The following is an 18,913-nucleotide window of genomic DNA, read 5'->3' as shown; positions in this document are numbered from 1 at the left end:
TGTGATGTGTTCATACGGTGTAATGTTATGCCACCACTGGAAAAATGGGTATATCTTTCCTTTCCTCCTTTGCCTTTTGGTTCTCTTCTTTTCACAGCTATTTGTAAGTCCTCCTCAAACAGCCATTTTTCTTTTTTGCATCTCTTTTTCTTGGGGATGGTCTTGATCCCTGTCTCCTGTATAATGTCACGAACCTCATTCCATAGTTCATCAGGCACTCTGTCTATTAGAACTAGGCCCTTATATCTATTTCTCCCTTCCACTGTATAGTCATAAGGAATTGATTTAGATCATAGCTGAATGGTCTAGTGATTTTCCCTACTTTCTTCAGTTTAAGTCTGAATTTGGCAATAAGGAGTTCATGATCTGAGCCACAGTCAGCTCCTGGTCTTGTTGTTTTTGCTGACTGTATAGATCATCTCCATCTTTGGCTGCAAAGAATATAATCAATCTGATTTCAGTATTGATCTGGTGATGAACTTCCTGATGTTCAAGCTGGTTTTAGAAAAGGCAGAGGAACCAGAGATCAGATTGCCAACATCCGCTGGATCATGGAAAAAACAAGAGAATTCCAGAAAACCATCCATTTCTGCTTTATTGACTATGCCAAAGCCTTTGAATGTGTGGATCACAAGAAACTGTGGAAAATTCTGAAAGAGATGGGAATACCAGACCAACTGATCTGCCTCTTGAGAAATCTGTATGCAGGTCAGGAAGCAACAGTTAGCATTGGACATGGAACAACAGACTGGTTGCAAATAGGAAAAGGAGTATGTCAAGGCTGTATATTGTCACCCTGCTTATTTAACTTAAATGCAGAGTACATCATGAGAAACGCTGGGCTGGAGGAAACACAGGCTGGAATCAAGATTGCTGGGAGAGATATCAATCACCTCAGATATGCAGATGACACCGCCCTTATGACAGAAAGTGATGAGGAACAAAAAAGCTTCGTGATGAAAGTGAAAGAGGAGAGTGAAATAGTTGGCTTAAAGCTCAACATTCAGATAACGAAGATCATGGCATCTGGTCCCATCACTTCATGGGAAATAGATGGGGAAATAGTGTCAGACTTTATTTTTGGGGGCTCCAAAATCACTGCAGATGGTGTTTGCAGCCATGAAATTAAAAGATGCTTACTCCTTGGGAGGAAAGTTATGACCAACCTAGAGAGCATATTCAAAAGCAGAGACATTCCCTTGCCAACAAAGATCCGTCTAGTCAAGGCTATGGTTTTTCCTGTGGTCATGTATGGATGTGAGAGTTGGACTGTGAAGAAAACTGAGTGCCGCAGAATTGATGCTTTTGAACCTTGTTGTTGGAGAAGACTCTTGAGAGTCCCTTCCCTTGGACTGCAAGGAGATCCAACCAGTCCATTCTAAAGATCAGCCCTGGGTGTTCTTTTGGAAGGAATGATGCTAAAGCTGAAGCTCCAGTACTTTGGCCACCTCATGCGAAGAGTTGACTCATTGGAAAAGACTGATGCTGCAAGGATTGGGGGCAGGAGGCGAAGGGGACGACAGAGGATGAGATGGCTGGATGGCATCAGTGACTCGATGGACGTGAATCTGAGTGAACTCTGGGAGTTGGTGATGGACAAGGAGGCCAGGCATGCTGTGATTCATGGGGTCGCAAAGAGTCAGACACGACTGAGCGACTGAACTGAACTGAACTGAACTGAAGCAACTTAGCAGGAGCAGCAGCACTCTCTCCCAAACTCCCCTCCCATGCAAGCTGCCACATAATTGGACAGTGTTCCATGTTCTATGCAGTACGTCCTTATTGGCTATCCATTTTAAATATAGCAGTGTGTATATGTCTGTCCCAAAGTCACTTAACTGTCCTTTCCTCCCATCTGGAAGGGTACACTATTAGAAAGAATGTTCTCTGGAGAATAGGCCAGGAGTGGCTTGGAATGAAAAATATTTTACTTTTTAGTTTTTTGGACTATTTGATTTTTGTATGTTACTTTGACTTTTTAATGTACCAGAAAACAAGTTAAATATTATAAAGCTTCCCTGTCAGAAACAAAACAAGCAACTTTTTTAAATATAAGAAGATAAGTTTTTGTTGGCAGCTCCATGCTTGACTGAGAAGAATTTTGGGTATTGGAGACAGCCGGGAGCAAACGACTCTAGTTCCTCAATTTTGTTTTAAACAAAATCGCTATATCTGGGGGAAAATGTTTACACGGCTCAGAAAGGTACACACCCAGAGAACAGGCGTGTGCATTGCATGCGTTCTGTTGAGCAGATTTATTACTAGGTAAATTCTATGGGTGTGTTTCATGTTTCAAATGCAATATCAAGTTTGTTCCCAGTAATTGGCCTGAAGTAATTAACTTAAAGGTTAATAACTTTGTTAATAGGTCGTGTCCGACTCTTTGTGACCCCGTGGACTGTAGCCCACCAGGCTCCTCCGTCCATGGGATTCTCCAGGCAAGAATACTCGAGTGGGTTGCCATTTCCTTCTCCAGGGGATCTTCCCCACCCAGGGATTGAACCTAGGTCTCCCGCATTGGAGGCAGACGCTTTAACCTCTGAGCCACCAGGGAAGTGCTGTTAATAGGTAGGGACAACTAAATTCAGATTTTGAAAGTCCTTCCCTAGAGAGTTTTGGCATCACGTACGTTATAGTTCTTAAAATGATCGTGCTGCTGAAGAAAACTTGACTCTTCTTCCCAAATAGTCTTGAAAGACAATTATAAAGAGTAAGAGGAAGGAGAGATTTGATCTCAAGCAGGCTAGCTGAAATTTGAATTCAAGAAGTTTGGAGCAATTTGGAGCCAATAATGATAATATATTAAGTATAAAAGACATGATCAAGAGCTTATATTTATGGCAGTATTCTAATTTTGTAAAAACAAACCCAAAAAAGCACATACACACATTTAAAATTGTGGACTACAATTCCATTTCCCACCCCAGACCCTCTGCCTTCGGGCTGTGGGGTGTAGTGAGGACCCGGGCCTCCAGCCTTGGGGAGGTGCTTGGCAGCAGCCCCGCAGGCTCCCTGGCCCCAAGAGAAGATGGGGATAGGGGTTGAGCAGGTAAGCTGGGGCGTGCGTGCTCGCTCACTCGTGCCTGACTCTTTCTGACCCCGTGGACTGTAGCCCACCAGGCTCCTCTGTCCATGGGATCCTCTAGGCAAGAATACTGGAGTGGGTTGCCATTTCCTCCTCCAGGGGATTTTCCCAACCCAGGGATCAAACCCACATCTCTTGAATCTCCTACATCGGCAGGCAGATTCTTTACTGCTGCACCACCTAAGCTGAGTGGGGGCATTTACCTAAAAGAGCGATTAGTAGTGGTTACCAAAAGGAAGAAGAAGTGGAGATTGGAGGGGCAACCACTAAATCCACTCACTGTGGGAAGCAGTCATTAATGAGAGTTGACCTATGAGTATGTATTTGGGGGCAGGATCTGTTGTTTTTTTTTTTTTTTAAATAACGAAATGTCTTTAAGTTGTGATTCTTTTTTAAAAAATATTTATTTCTATTTATTTGGCTGCACCACCTTAGTTGGACTTCCTTGGTGGCTCAGACGGTAAAGAATCTGCCTGCAATGCAGGAGACTTGGGTTCAAACCATGGGTTGGGAAGATTCCCTGGAGTAGGAAATGGCAACCTACTCCACTATTCTTGCCTGGAGAATCCCATGGACAGAGGAGCCTGGTGGGCTACAGCCCATGGGATTGCAGAGTGGGACACAATGGAGCGACTCTTTCTTTCAGACCTTAGTTGCAGCATACAGGTTCTTTAGTTGCGGCACGTAGGACTCGGTCCCCGACCAGGGACTGAACCCATGCCCCTGCATTGGAAGTGCGGAGTCTTAGCCACTGGACCACCAGGGAAGTCCCAGGATTCATTGTTTTTAAAGGTTGTTGTTTTTTTTTCTTTCTAGTTTTACACTGAGATATAATTGACATACAGCACTCTATATGTTTAAGGTGACCAGCCTTATGATTTGACTTACATACATCATGAAATTATCATCACAGTAAGTTGAGTATCATCTCATTTAGATACAAAATCAAATAATAGGAAAAAATATTTTTTCTTGTAATGAGAACTCAGGATTTACTCTCCTAACTTACATATATAACCTTCAGTTTAGTTCAGTTGCTCAGCTGGGCCCTACTCTTTTTCATGTTGTACGTTACATTCCTGGTATTTATTTGTCCTGGGGCTTCTCTGGGGGCTCAGTGGTGAAGAATCCACCTGCCAGTGCAGGGGGCTCAGGCTCAGTCCTTGGGTTGGGAAGATCCTATAGAGAAGAGCATGGCGACCTACTGCAGTATTCCTGCCTGGGAAACCCCATGGACAGAGGCGCCTGGCGGGCTGTGGGGATCGCTTGGGGTCCCAAAGAGTCAGACATGACTTAGTGCTGAACAGCAACAGCTTATTTCTCTTATATCTGGTTTTAAAGTTTTAAAGAAAACCCCTATCTATACCGTTCAGCTGAAGATCATCAAAACCACACTTGTAGGTGAACACGTTGGGATTAGTTTCTGTTGCAGAGAGGGAGACTTCTCACCCTGGGTCCTGGGGTGTCTTGGTGAGAGGCTGCTCCAAGGACCCTCTTACAGGATTTGCACTTGGGTTAGGTGAGTTTGATGTGAGTTCATGGAAGTGGAGGTTAGCTCTTGGTTGGATGTTTTGTTCCTGTCAAAAGCAAAAGGGTAATTCTATGATTTGATACATTAATAAAACTCAATGAGAGGGAGGAGAGGCCAGAGTGAGGCGATGCTTGGTAAAGAAGCAGCCATCACTCATATTGGCTGGGAGAGGGTCATGATTGGTATTTGGGGGCTTGAGTGGTGTTCAGGTTTTATCTGTGTTCAGACATGATTCCTGGGTGATTTTGTTTCCGTCTTGCTCTATGCGGTCACAGAGTGGCCCTGTCCAGTGTTAATGTGACATTGTCTGTGTTCACCAAGAGAACAACAAGACCTCAGTCGAGTCAGACCAACCTTTGGCTGTAAGGAACTATTTTCGTCTGTCTTACTCACAATTATAATAAATTTTGTCAGACTGATGCCTGCCCCCTGCCCCGCCACCCCCCACCCCCTGCCCGCATCCTTTTCTTGGGTACACTGTGCAGCATGTGGAATCTTAGTTCCCTGACGAGAGGTTGAGCCTATGTCCCCTGCATTGGAAGTGTGGAATCTTAACCACTGGACTTGCAAGGAAGTTCCTAATGCCACTTTCAAAGTAACCAAGTTTTTATCTACTCAATCAAATCCTTAGAAAGTTGGTAGCTTTTCTTATTCTCAAGAGTTGTTTTTTGTTTTTTTTAACTAATGGTATATAAAAGGGCCACAGAGCAAAATGTTTTCCATAATGATCCCTTAACCTTTAATCAAGGGTCATATAATCATCAGATGACAGCAAGAAAGGAACACAAGACAAACAAAAACACGTTATGATGCTATGCATTTTCTGTGTTACGTGTATATATCTGTAAATGTATAGCGAACTTTCTGGAAGGACATACGTCAAGCCAATAACTGTGGTTACCTTGAAACAGCAGGGAGACCAAGACTGGCGGTGATAATCAAAGGGAGCCTCACTTTTTTAAAAAGAGACTCTTATTAGTCTCCAGCTCACAGCATAGTTGAGTGGGACGTACAGAAAGTTCCCATATGCCTCCTTCGCCACACGCACATAGTCTCCTCCATTACCAGCGTCCCCCGCCAGAGTGATGCATTTATTTAAAAAAATGAACCTACACTGCAACATGTTATTGTGAAGGCATGCAAATTTATATTTTATTGGATCATAATTAATCTTCTATTTGTTACGTGTTCATGCCTCAGTTTTTCTTAAATCCCTCTCTTTTAAAAATTTTAAAATTTTTCAAATATTCACAAAGGTAGGATAGCATAATGAACTCTCACATACTCCTCACCAGCTTTCACAATTGTCAACGCCCACCGATCCCGTTTTTATCTCTATTCTTGACAACCTACCCCTCCCACCTTGCCACAGGATTGTTTTGATGCCAATCTCAGACATCATATTGTTTCATCAATAACACTTCAGTGTGTATCTTTAAAAGATAAAAATTCTCTTGTGTAAGCTAGCCATAGTACTTAAAACTTTTAACACTGATTCCTAAATATTCAGTTACTTTTCAAATTTCCTAAATTTTGTCACAGATGTTTATTCAAATCATTCAAATTATTTCCATGTCTCTTTAAGCCTCTTAATCTGATAGTATCTGTAGGTTTCCTCCCTTTTTCATCCTTGCGATTTTTCTGTGGGAGAACAAATTGTTTTTCCTTCCAATCATCAAATGAAGTATTGTCTCTTTGCAAATTATCTGTAGAAGGAAATATGTCCTAGAGAGTTTTCTACATCCTAGATTTTGCCGATTGTATTCATTCTATTCATTCTGGTAGTTAGATTTAGAGTCGAGTTTCCAGATAAAATACAGGAAAGTGAAGTCGCTCAGTCCTGTCGGACTCTGTGCAACCCTGTGGACTGTAGCTTACCAGGCTCTTCCATCCATGGGATTCTCCAGGCAAGAATACTGGAGGGGGTTGCCATTTCCTTCTCCAAGGGATCTTCCTGACCCAGGGATCGATCCCGGGTCTCCTGCATTTCAGGTAGACGCTTTACCCTTAACTAAACAATATTTTTTAGTGTGAAAGTGCTCACTTGTGCAATATTTTATCATCTTGTGTTTTTTTTTTTGCTAAGTTTGACAATCATAATCTAGAGTTACCACATTTATGCTTGGGTTTTTGGCAAGAATACATTCAATTTAGTGTTGGGTACTTCTATCAGGAGACACGTAAGATCTGGTTGTTTCTCTTTTTTGTGGTGTGAGAAATGACACAGGGGTCTATATTTATGTTACCGTTTATATTAAAACTATTTCTCACCATAGGCGGTTGGAGGCATCCCTTGTTAAGATAGCCCCTCAGCTTTTTACCTGATGGCTTTTGGCAGCTAATGATCATTGCCCAGAATAATTTATTAGGGCTTGCAGAATATTTATTCCAGGGCTATTATTCCTTCTGCATTGATAAGCTGGTATTATTCTGTAAAGAACTTACTCTTCTGTACAGTTTATGTAGGAAAGTTAAGCTTTTTCCTTCAGGCAGAATTTTGCAAGCATCTATGAGAGACCCTTACAAATCTAACAATAAAATCTTGCTAAAGATTTAGATAAGTTACAAATCCAATAAATCAAAATATTCACTAAGGTAAGAGTTTTAAAGCATTTCTAGATGTTAAAAATCAAACATATACCTTTAGAAAATCAGAACTCTTCAGCATTTGAATGTTGACAGCACGCTTAAATTAGTTAAATCTTCCTAAGGATCACAATTAAAATTAGATTTTAAATTGTCTAGTATATCAGTTTATCTGAAATGGTTGAAAGCACTGAAAACTGAATAAAGCTTCTAAAAAGAAGCACAAAGTTATACAGCTTTTCACACTAGATTTGACACACTTTGTATTAAAACTCTTTCTCACCATCTATATGTTTATTACTTATGGCTTTCTAGACATGCAGACTCACTTACCACTTAAGGGGATCTGAGTAAGCATTGCCAGCTTCCTGCCACAGCTTAGAGTAGTTCAGGGCAACCGGCCAGGAAAGGCAGCCAGAACTTCCAAGGGTGGGAACTTGGATCCACCAAACCCCAAATGGCCAAGCCCAGGCCTGTGTCTGGCTCTCAAGTCCACATCTTCAAATTGCAGCTAATTATAAATTTGTTAAACCAGAGCATCATACATTCTTGGTCATCTATCAAATTTTATCCTCGCGAATCTTTACTTTCTGATGTAGGTAGATGGAATTTGGCAACACTTCTCATCCTCCCCACATGAGCTGTAGCCAACTTTCCTGCTGCCTATTAAGAACTCATTGGATTCTGCACTTTTTTGCTTCTATATCCACTCATCAGCACCCATTTCATGGTTTGTTTGTTAACAGGTCAACCTTAGAACTCCAGATGAAATGTGAAAAGTGTCCCGAGGTCAAGTATCTATCTCATTCTTACTGATATTTTTCAGGTAAAGAAATAACCGCTGGGAATTTTTTTTAACTGATTAATTCATTTATTGGGCTGTGCCGAGTCTTAGTTGGAGCACTGGGGATCTTCGATCCTCATTGCAACAGGTGGGCTCTTGAGTTGTAGCACGTGAACTCTTACTTGCCGCGTGTGGGATCTAGTTTCCTGACTGGGGTCAAACCTGGGTCCCCCGCGTTGGGAGCGGGAGTGTTAGTCACTGGACCACCAGGAATGTCCCCACCACTGAGGAATTAAGCAGATGTTGCTTGTGAAACATCTTGTTTCTTGTGAAACTTGTTTCAAGTTTTCAGCTGCGAGGACAGGACTGTAATTCAGGACTGCTTTTCCACCATTACTAGGTCAGGCGTAGGCACTCTGTGACCTGGATGCCGTTGTTGGCTGTTCATCTTAATTGTCTCGGACTCTCTCTTGCCCCCCGCTCACCTTTTATTCTTCCATTTCTTCATGTCTGTGGGTAAAAGATCACTGAAAACACATGAGCTCATTTACAAAGAGTGGTGGTACAACAAATTGATTGTGACATCTGCATACCTTGAACCCAGAAAATCTCTTTTTAGGCATTGTTCACTCAGATATATAAAATGCGGACATCCGCTGACCTTGGATATTGGGTGGCTTTGAGACATTCAGGTAAAGATATTGTTTAAAGTAACCTGTATTATTCCCCTCACTATTAAGCAACAAATTTCCAATCTAAAGATGGAGATTACTACTGTCTCTCCGCTCACCTACCTCATTTCTGTTGCTGACTTGTCCTTGTTTTGCAGAAACATTTGCAGTTTCTATTGCATTTGAAACAGTAGTCTGTTCTGGAGAATCCTAAGTGTAAAATAATTTTATATACTTACCTAATTCTATATTAACTAGCTTTAAAAATTCAATATACTTATTTGAAAGCAGAATGAAAGGGAATTCCCTGGCCATCCAAGGGTAGGACTGCGAGGGCCTCAGTTTGATCTCCAGTGAGGGACCTAAGATCTCACAAGCCACACAGCCAAAATAAACAAATAAATAAATAAAGGGCAGAATGGGAGACTGAATCTGCATTAAGGCATTTCAGCTTGGGGCACTTATTATTTTCATAGGGGTGACTTTAAAAGGGTTTTTAAATCTTTATGATTGTAAAAGCATCCTCTTCCTCATGGACTCTGTTCTTTTTTTTAAGACTTTGTCATGAGGAGTGTTGTGTAATCTTGAGAGTATAGTTGGAAATATCCCAAAGTATGAAACCAGCCATACCTTGGCTAGTTCATAGGGCAGAGAGGTCATAAGCAACCAGTGTCTCCAGCTCTATCAAGTGATAGTTACACATCTCAACCCTGGAGGGATTTTGAAAACCCTCAGAGGTTCCCATGGTTGGTTAGCTCTGGCTACTTGAATGCCATATTGGGCAACAAATTCTCACCTAATAAAATCAAGACCAGAACTAAAATTCCATTTTCTACTCATTTTTAAGGGCTTCCCTGGCAGTTCAGTGGTAAAGAATCTGCCTGCCAATTCAGGAGACATGGGTTTAATCCCTGGGTTGGAAAGATCCCCTGGAGAAGGAAATGGCAACCCACTCCAGTATCCTTGGTTGGGAAATCCCATGGACAGAGGGCTACCATCCATGGGGTTGCAAAGAGTCCAACCTAACAACCTATAGTTGCAAACTTAGTGACTCAAAAACAACAACACATTCATTTGTAAAGCATTATTATAGGCAACGTACAGTATAATATCTTACCGTTAGGCTGAATTATGCCCCCACCCTCCCCCCAAGATATACACATCCTAATCTTCCATCCTTATCACCTAATCACCTTCTTAACTCCCATCACCTAATACCATCCCATTGGGAATTTCAACCTATGAATTTGGGGAAGGGACACAGACATTCAGTCTATGGTCCATGATAAAAGAGACTTTGCAGATGTTATTAAATCAAGGATCTTGGATAGATTATTCTGGATTAACCAGTTGAGCCCAAGGTAAACACAGGAATCCTTAGAGAGGCAGTAGGGTCAGCACAGAGAAGAGGTGTGAAGCTGCAATCAGATGTTGGAGTGATATGCTTTCCAGACGGAGGAAGGGACTACAAGCCAAGACAGGCAGGCAGCCGCTAGAAGCTGGAAAAGGCAAGGAAACAGATGCTCCCCTAGAGTCTGCAGAATAAATAGAGCTCTGCCAAAACTTTGATTTTTAGCCACAAAGACCCATTCTTGGACTTCTGACCTCCAGATTTACATGATAATAAATTTGTACTATGTTAAGATAAATGTTTTTAAAAATAAGTAAAATTAAAAGCACTGTTGCAAGTTTTTTCCCTGACCCAGAAAATAAAGGATGAGGTCACTGAAGCAAGGCCAAGAGGGCATAAGAGCCCCAAACGCCACAGAAGGTGAATGACCCTGTTTGACTATAGCCTGACCAGCTCTTAAAAGGAGGAATTAATGACCAAGGACGTTGAAACAAGGAAAAGTTTTCAAAAGTTAGAGCTTTAGCCAGGATCACTGGTTGTGCAGCTAAGCAGTTGGTACTTATACGGTGAAAGTGACTCTTGATGTCTTAGACAAATGATGGTAGTTACTCAAGGTTCACTTTCTTGGGTGGAATAAATCTTCATGATTCTTTCTCTAGGTCTGTATAACTCTTACAAATGTTCCAGTACTTTTAAAGTCACTTCTTTATCTAAATGTAAGAAGGTTTAAATAAATCGACTATGAGAACTTTTGATAAGGGTGAAAGAGGGGAGGGAAAAAGCTGGCTTAAAACTCAACATTCAAAAAACTAAGATCATGGCATCTGGTCCCATCACTTCATGGCAAACAGAAGTGGAAAAACTGGAAGCAGTGACAGATTTTATTTTCTTGGGCTCCAAAATCACTGCAGATGGTGAGTGCTGCGATGGAATTAAAAGATGCTTGCTCATTGGAAGGAAAGCTATGACAAAGCCAGACAGCATATTAAAAAGCAGCCGTATCACTTTGCTAACAGCAGCCCATATTGTCAAAGCTATGGTTTTTCCTGTAATCATGTATGAGTTGGATGTGAGAGTTGAACCATAAAGAAGGCTAAGTGCCGAAGAATTGATGCTTTCAAATTGTGGTGCTGAAGAAGACTCTTGACAGTCCCCTGGACAGCAAGGTGATCAAACCAGTCAATCCTAAAGGAAATCAACCCTGAATATTCACTGGAAGGACTCATGCTGAAGCTCCAGTACTTTGGGCCACCTGATGTGAAGAGCAACTCATTGGAAAAGACCCTGGTGCTGGGAAAGATTGAGGACAGAAGGAGAAGGGGGTGGCAGAGGATGAGATAGTTAGGTAGCTTCCCTGACTCAATGGACATGAATTTGGGCAAACTCCGGGAGAGTGAAGGACAGTGGAGCCTGGTGTGCTGCCGTCCATAGAAGAGTAAAGTGTCAGACATGACTTAGCAACTGAATGACAACAACAGCTATGAGAAGCCATAAAGTAAACGAAATTATAATCTTTGAATGCAATTAAGGACAAATGCTGGACTATTGCCTCTCTGTGAGCAAGCAAAACACTCTTGTGCGGCGTAATATGGGTCAGTTCTGGTGGATTCTGATAGTTCTAACTAGAAATGCTTTTCAAAAACAATAAATTCAGAAAAGAGTCTTTGTAGGAAAAGGCTGTCTTCTTCTAAAGGCTGTCTTCTTTTAAATTACACAAATTGTCAAGATCTCAGAAAACAAGACAAGGCTGATCAATGTCTGGGTTCAGTATCCAGGTTCTAAGTGGGTGCATTTATTGAGTGTTTATTGTTGATGATTAACAACGTTGTTAATATTATTATTAGTGTAATTCCTATAATATGAAGTAGATAATTAACAAGGTTATTATTAATAAGGTAAACATTTCATTAGTAGGAAATTTGTCTTTAATTGTATCTCTGCTTTTCTCTAATTTATTTTAAAGGGTAAATATTTGGTTGCTTTATACTCACTGCATGACTTTGCCACCAGATTTTGTAAGTGACATACAATCTTGTTCAATGGAAGGGTAAATATTAATGATCTAGTTTTCTTTTTTTTTTTGAAATTCTAAAATTGAGGTCTAATTGACATGCCTGCATTCTAAGTGGCTTCAATCATGTCTGACTTTTGTGACCCTATGGACTGTAGCCTACCAGGCTCTTCCGTTCATGGGCCTCTCCAGGCAGGAATCTTGCAGTGGGTTGCCATACCCTCCTCCAGGGAATCTTCCCCAACCAGGGATCAAACCCACATCTCTTGTCTCCTGCACTGACAGTTGAGTTCTTTACCACTAGCATATATAATGTTATTTTGGTTTTGAGTATACAGCATAATGATTTGATATATGCTAAACTGTGAAATGATTACTGTAATAAGTTTAACTAACATCCATCACCTCACATAGTTACGTTTTTTTCTTGTGATGAGAACTTTCAGATCTACTTTTTTAGCAACTTTCAATACACAATGCAGTATTGTTAACTATAGTCACCGTACTGTCCCTTTTATTCTCAGGACCTATTTATCTTATAACTAGAAGTTTGCACCTTTTGACCACCTTCAGTTCAGTTCAGTCGCTCAGTTGTGTCCGACTCTCTGCGACCCCGTGAATCGCAGCACGCCAGGCCTCCTTGTCCATCACCAACTCCCGGAGTTCTCCCAAACTCATGTCCATTGAGTCGGTGATGCCATCCAGCCATCTCATCCTCGGTCGTCCCCTTCTCCTCCTGCCCCCAATCCCTCCCAGCATCAGAGTCTTTTCCAATGAGTCAACTCTTCGCATGAGGTGGCCAAAGTACTGGAGTTTCAGCTTCAGCATCAGTCCTTCCAAAGAACACCCAGGACTGATCTCCTTTAGGATGGACTGGTTGGATCTCCTTGCAGTCCAAGGGACTCTCAAGGGTCTTCTCCAACACCACCGTTCAGAAGCATCAATTCCTCAGTGCTCAGCTTTCTTCACAGTCCAACTCTCACATCCATACATGACCACTGGAAAAACCATAGCCTTGACTAGACAGACCTTTGTTGGCAAAGTAATGTCTCAGCTTTTGAATATGCTATCTAGGTTGGTCATAACTTTTCTTCCAAAGAGTATGCGTCTTTTAATTTGATGGCTGCAATCACCATCTACAGTGATTTTGGAGCCCCGAAAAATAAAATCTGACACTGTTTCCACTGTTTCCCCATCTATTTCCCATGAAGTGATGGGACCAGATGCCATGATCTTCGTTTTCTGAATGTTGAGCTGCCAACTTTTTCACTCTCCTCTTTCACTTTCATCAGGAAGCTTTTTCGTTCCTCTTCACTTTCTGCCATAAGGGTGGTGTCATCTGCATATCTGAGGCGATTGATATTTCTCCCAGCAATCTTGATTCCAGCTTGTGCTTCTTCCAGCCCAGCGTTTCTCATGATGTATTCTGCATAGAAGTTAAATAAGCAGGGTGACAATATACAGCCTTGACGTACTCCTTTTCCTATTTGGAACCAGTCTGTTGTTCCATGTCCAATTTTAACTGTTGCTTCCTGACCTGCATGTAGGTTTCTCAAGAGGCAGGTCAGGTGGTCTGGTATTCCCATCTCTTTCAGAATTTTCCACAGTTTCTTATGATCCACACAGTCAAAGGCTTTGGCATAGTCAATAAAGCAGAAATAGATGTTTTTTCTGGAACTCTCTTATTTTTTCGATGATCCAGCGGATGTTGGCAATTTAATCTCTGGTTCCTCTGCCTTTTCTAAAACCAGCTTGAACATCAGGGAGTTCACGGGTCATATATTGCTGAAACCTGGCTGGAGAATTTTGAGCATTACTTTACTAGCATGTGAGATGAGTGCAATTGTGCGATAATTTGAGCATTCTTTGGCATTACGTTTCTTTGGGATTGGAATGAAAACTGACCTTTTCCAGTCCTGTGGCCACTGCTGAGTTTTCCAAATTTGCTGACATATTGAGTGCAGCACTTTCACAGCATCATCTTTCAGGATTTGAAGTAGCTCAACTGGAATTCCATCACCTCCACTAGCTTTGTTCATAGTGATGCTTTCTAAGGCCCACTTGACTTCACATTCCAGGATGTCTGGCTCTAGGTGAGTGATCACACTATCATGATTATCTGGGTCATGCAATCTTTTTATACAGTTCTTCTGTGTATTCTTGCCATCTCTTCTTAATATCTTCTGCTTCTGTTAGGTCCATACCATTTCTGTCCTTTATCGATTCCATCTTTGCATGAAATGTTCCCTTGGTGTCTCTAGTTTTCTTGAAGAGATCTCTAGTCTTTCCCATTCTGTTGTTTTCCTCTATTTCTTTGCATTGATCGCTGAGGAAGGCTTTCTTATCTCTCCTTCTATTCTTTGGAACTCTGCATTCAGATGCGTATATCTTTCCTTTTCTCCTTTGCTTTTCCCAGCTATTTGTAAGGCCTCCTCAGAGAGCCATTTTGCTTTTTTGCCTTTCTTTTCCATGGGGATGGTCTTGATCCCTGTCTCCTATACAATGTCACGAACCTCTGTCCATAGTTCATCCGTCACTCTATGTATCAGATCTAGTCCCTTAAATCTATTTCTCACTTCCATTGTATAATCATACTGCTACTGCTAAATCACTTCAGTCGTGTCCGACTCTGTGCGACCCCAGAGACAGCAGCCCACCAGGCTCCCCCGTCCCTGGGATTCTCCAGACAAGAACACTGCAGTGGGTTGCCGTTTCCTTCTCCAATGCATGAAAGTGAAAAGTGAAAGTGAAATCGCTCCGTTGTGTCCGACTTTTAGCGACCCCATGGACTGCAGCCCACCAGGCTCCTCAGTCCATGGGATTTTCCAGGCAAGAGTACTGGAGTGGGGTGCCATTAAGGAGTTTGATTTAGGTCATACCTGAATGGTCTAGTGGTTTTCCCTACTTTCTTCAATTTAAGTCTGAATTTGATGATAAGGAGATCATGATCTGAGCCAAAAACAAGCTCCCGGTCTTGTTTTTGCTGACTGTATAGAGCTTCTTCATCTTTGGCTGCAAAGAATATAATCAGTCTGATTTTGGTGTGGACCATCTGGTAATGTCCATGGGTAGAGTCTTCTCTTGTGTTGTTGGAAGATGGTGTTTGCTATGACCAGTGCGTTCTCTTGGCAAAACTCTATTAGCCTTTGCCCTGCTTCATTCCATATTCCAAGGCCAAATTTGCCTGTTACCCCAGGTGTTTCTTGACTTCCTACTCTTGCATTCCAGTCCCCTGTAATGAAAAGGACATCTTATTTGGGTGTTAGTTCTAAAAGGTTTTGTAGGTCTTCATAGAACCGCTCAACTTCAGCTTCTTCAGTGTTACTGGTTGGGGCATAGACTTGGATCACCATGATATTGAATGGTTTGCCTTGAAAGTGAACAGAGATCATTCTGTCGTTTTTAAGACTGCATCCAAGTAATGCATTTCAGACTCTTGTTGACCATGATGGCTACTCCATTTCTTCTAAGGGATTCCTGCCCACAGTAGTAGATATAATGGTCATCTGAGTTAAATTCACCCATTCCAGTCCATCTTAGTTCGCTGATTCCTTGAATGTCAGTGTTCACTCTTGCCATCTCCTGTTTGACTACTTCCAATTTGCCTTGATTCATGGACCTAACGTTCCAGGTTCCTATGCAATACTGCTCTTTACTGCATCGGACCTTGCTCCTATCACCAGTCACATCCGCAGCTGGATATTGTTTTTGCTTTGGCTCCATCCCTTCCTTCTTTCTGGAGTTATTTCTCCACTGATCTCCAGTAGCATATTGGGCACCTACCGACCTGGGGAGTTCCTCTTTCAGTATCCTATCATTTTGCCTTTTCATACTGTTCATGGGGTTCTCAAGGCAAGAATACTGAAGTGGTTTGCCATTCCCTTCTCCAGTGGACCACATTCTGTCAGACCTCTCCCCCATGACCCACCAGTCTTGGGTGGCCCCACAGGGCATGGCTTAGTTTCACTGAGTTAGACAGGGCTGTGCCATGTGAGCAGATTGACTAGTTTTCTGTGATTATGGTTTGTGTGTCTGCCCTCTGATGCCTCTCGCAACACCTACCATCTTACTTGGGTTTCTCTTACCTTGGACGTCGGGCATCTCTTCAGGGCTGCTCCAGCAAAGCGCAGCCACTGCTCCTTACTTTGGATGAGGGGTATCTCCTCACAGCCACCCCTCCTGACCTTGAACGTAGAGTAGCTCCTCTCGGCCCTCCTGTGCCCGTGCAGCCACCACTCCTTGGACGTGGGGTTGCTCCTCTTACCACCTTAAAAAGTATAAACTTTTGGAATTCTGTATATTTAACCACCTTCAGTGGGAAGCATGGATGAACTGGGCAGAGGTGGCCAAATATATTTTTCAAGAGTAACCTAACAAAGATTTTTTTGGGCTTCCCTGGTGGCTCAGACAGTAAAGAATTTGCCTGCAATGCGGGAGACCCAGGTTCGATCCCTGAGTTGTGAAGGTCCCCTAGAGATGGAAATAGCAGCCAACTCCAGTTTTCTCGCCTAAAGAATTCCATGGACAGAGAAGCCTGGCGGGCTATAGTCCACAGGGTCGCAAAGAGTTGGACACAACTGAGTGACTAACACTTTCACTTTTCCGTTTTTGTTCTAAAAGAATATGTAAGGTTATGTGTGGTGACCCTAAGAATGAAGGAATGAAACTGAACCCTGGAGACAGTTTTCTTAGTTCTTAAATGAAGAGTGTCTGGGGGGAAAACTGGCTTTCTGAAGTCAAAAGAAGAAAGACCCTGATGGATGTGTGTACCGGGCTCCCCAGGATCGGTGCCTTCTACCCCTCTCTCCCTGCGCTTCGTTCCCTCCCACTGGAGCCCCACCCATTTTGCAGTTGCCTCTCTCCCTAGACCATAAGCTCCCCCAGGAAAAGGTCTGCTTTTTTCTGCCTCCACATCTCAGGTCTGGCACAATCCCAGGCATGTAGTAAGTGCTTAGCCTTCTGGAGAACCTTGCCCCAGTCCTGCAATGTATTGCTACCTGGTATGTGTTGTGACTGACTCTTCAAAAGGCCACGCCACCGTTCTGTCAGTCAGGTGCGTCAAGATGGTGGAGACATGATAAGACTAATAAATTCCGTGAACATGGGCCCAGTGCTGGACTTCTTTTACTGTAAAGTGAGGTTCTTGATCAGAAGCGCATGTAGAGTACTGTGGTGATGGAGGAACCATCCTCTGTCCATGGACAGAAGCAGTGGCTTCAGGAAAGGCAAATCCGTATCTAGAGGATCTATAAGCACACCTCGTCTTATTGCACTTCACTCGGTTGTGATTTGCAGATACTGGTTTCTTACAAATTGAAGATTGCAGCAACCCTGTGTTGTCAGATGATGCACAGCATTTTTTAGCAATAAGGTATTTTTAAATTAAGGCATTTAATTTTAAAATTAAGGCATTTAATGCATATTTTTTAAAAAGCATAACGCTGTTACACACTTAAAAGACTATAGTATAGTGTGGACAGACTTTTATTTGCACTGGAAAACCAAACAATTCATGCGACTCACTTTTTGTGATATTCACCTTGCTGCAGAGGTTTGGAACCAAACCCACAGTATCTCTGAGGTCTCCCTGTATTGGGATAAATACACGATGCTGCCTCTTCCATGATGGAAACAGTCCAGTGTGGTCAGCCTGCCACCAAACAGATGACTGAGCACCCCAGAGAATGGTTCCATCTCAAGGGCTCAGTATAGTCTCTGCTTCCGGCAGACTGGACAGTTACTGGCCATAGCCAGGTCACGCTCAGTGAACGGAAGCCCATGCTCCCAAGCCTGTGCACAAGCCTCTGTCCCTACCACTGTGGCCACTTTGCTTATGAGTCTCCTGAGTGATGACGAGAGTAGCAGGGTAAAGAGGCTGACTGGTATCCACAGAAAAGGTCAACCCATTCACTTGATTATTAAAATTCCCCTTGGCTGAGTTCATTCTCTGGTGAGAATTCATGTGAGACACAAATATTTTCACACTTTTTGCCCATTCAGAGAGGCCTATCTATACACCTCTTTCCCTAAATTTCTTTGTCCTCAGTTTTCCAATCATGTTCCTTCTAGGTCCTTGACCATCCAGCCCAACCATTGGCTGCAGTCCATGAGTTGGTATCGGATTGCAATATGGCCATTTGTCCTTCCCGGCTGAATGTACAGCCAGGCACACTGCAGGACGTTCTGACCCCTGGGAGGATTCGCCTTCACCATCATCTTTCAGGGGTGTCCCAGAGAGGGGCTACAGTGTTGCAACTGTCCACTTGTAGGTGGTGGACATATCTACAGGACCATCTATAAGCCAGGTCTGAGTCTGTACTTTCTCTGCCAGTTGATCATAGGGGACTCCCCATGAAACGATGAAGCACAGGCTGGGAGAGACAAGCCGGTGTAGCAGCGATGGGGACCACAGGCATTTGGGCCACTTTGTCATGTAACCTACGTACTTGTGCCTTCAGGACCTGTTTAGGCCAGGTGATTTATGTATCACTTACATTTGATGATGGGAGTGTTGCTATGCACACCCGTCATTGTGGCATGGGGGCTCAGATATTAATAACCTCCATTTTATGATGGCCTACTCAATCACGTGGTAACTTGGTGACCCACAGTCAAGCGTTCAGGCTGCCCGAAGTCCCAGTAGCAGCCAAGAGCTCTTTCTCTAACGGAGGGTAGTTAGAAGTGGAGGATGTCAGGGTCTTGCTCTAAAACCCTAAAGGCAGTGCTGTCACTTACCCTTGCTCTGCTTGTTTTGTTCTGTTTGCTGGTCACTCATGTCGGTGAAGGAAATGGCAACTCACTCCAGTGTTCTTGCCTGGAGAATCCCAGGGACAGAGGAGCCTGCTGTCTATGGGGTCGCACAGAGTCGGACACGACTGAAGCGACTTAGGTGTA

The 18,913-nt window shown here is 42.8% G+C and overlaps 1 non-coding gene across 1 annotated transcript; it reads right to left on the bottom strand.

Moving 5' to 3' along the window:
- Positions 1 to 2,482: 2,482 nt before the first annotated feature.
- Positions 2,483 to 2,554, bottom strand: TRNAW-CCA (transfer RNA tryptophan (anticodon CCA)). Its single transcript has one exon. It is a non-coding gene; the product is annotated as a tRNA-Trp (tRNA).
- Between the last annotated feature and the right edge of the window lie 16,359 nt (positions 2,555 to 18,913).

Source organism: Ovis aries, chromosome 14, assembly GCF_016772045.2.
Source record: "Ovis aries strain OAR_USU_Benz2616 breed Rambouillet chromosome 14, ARS-UI_Ramb_v3.0, whole genome shotgun sequence".
Lineage (NCBI taxonomy): Eukaryota > Metazoa > Chordata > Mammalia > Artiodactyla > Bovidae > Ovis > Ovis aries.
The sequence above is the reverse complement of the archived record's forward strand: the minus strand, read 5'-3'. Positions and strand labels throughout refer to the sequence as shown.